We start from the raw sequence: 1193 nt of genomic DNA, 5'->3' as shown, positions 1-1193 counted from the left end.
GGCTTGAATGGGCTGCAGCCCAGGGGCCCCGCCTTAACCCGTTTACATTTGTTTGATTTGTTCAGTTATGTGCCAGTCAGAAATTATTAGCCGCATTTCAACTGCGCACACGGGCCAGCCGTGGCTAACAACTTCCAACTACGACCTTCGAAGTCATAATCAAACAGCATAAACTGGAATTTATGATTTTTTTCACATAGAAAAAGGACACACGTATTAAATCACGTCTGCGCCGAATCGCCGATTAATTTGTGATCACATGGCTACTTTAAACAGTTCCATTAAGCCTTCAGCCCAAAAGAGCGCACATTTAGAAATCACATGTTCACACCTCACTTCTTTACAGAGGATGATTCTATATTATATTAATATAGAGTTTTGAGCGCTCTCTCACGTCCAAAGACTATAGAATACCCCAATATCTTACAGGGACTTTGTCCCGTCTCGGGATTGCGCATTTTGGTTTTACTCATTCCCGCAGGTTTCGCACAAAATTCCCGCAAACATTTATTTAATATACAATGTAGGTTAGAGGAGTTAAAAAATTGACACAGAATATCAGATTAAGTCAGTCATTTGAAAACAGCATGAGTGGTTCAGCTGTACCGCGTCTTCTCGCTCTCACTCTCTCAAAATTGCCTCACATCAGCGCATCTCGTCTGCACTAAGAGAGCTGCTGCACGCTGCACACAAGACTTTCGCTCAGCTGACAGGACTGTCACGTGCCTAATCGGGTCAGTGTTGCATCATCACTTTTAAACTATTCGGTACTTGCATGCTCCAAACTAGTTTTCTGGGCACTCACGGTCACATCCAAAGCACGCGCGCACATGAAGCCGCGCAAACGCCTCCAGAAAAAGTTATTGTTTTCATTGTTTCTGACTCAAGTAACCTTGCATTTTAATAAATAATGTTACATAAAGGCAATTAAACAGTATAAATGAACAAGTTACTAGCAATAGCACAAGGATACAAATGAAACAAACTGTGCTTTAACTTTTTCAGGTTGGCTAGCCTAAAACTAACAGTAGCTGCTACTATTCAGGAACAAAATACTATGATGTATAAAGTCATAGATATAGATTATATTTATATATTAATCCATATTAAATATGAAAAAGTTATTTAGTCAAGAGCAGATTTGAGCAGAGTGATTTTTTTTTGTTTTTTAACACAGATTGACAGACAGCCGG

General features: G+C 39.8%; 1 protein-coding gene across 1 annotated transcript in view; it reads right to left on the bottom strand.

The window, feature by feature from the left end:
• The window catches only part of LOC107748952 (FA complementation group A), a 53115-nt gene that overhangs the window by 51375 nt on the left and 547 nt on the right, over window positions 1–1193 (bottom strand). The window lies entirely within an intron of this gene.

The sequence above is a fragment of the Sinocyclocheilus rhinocerous genome, unplaced genomic scaffold (genome assembly GCF_001515625.1).
Source record: "Sinocyclocheilus rhinocerous isolate Xijiao unplaced genomic scaffold, SAMN03320098_v1.1 scaffold1401, whole genome shotgun sequence".
Lineage (NCBI taxonomy): Eukaryota > Metazoa > Chordata > Actinopteri > Cypriniformes > Cyprinidae > Sinocyclocheilus > Sinocyclocheilus rhinocerous.
This window is presented reverse-complemented; position numbering and strand designations above follow the sequence as displayed.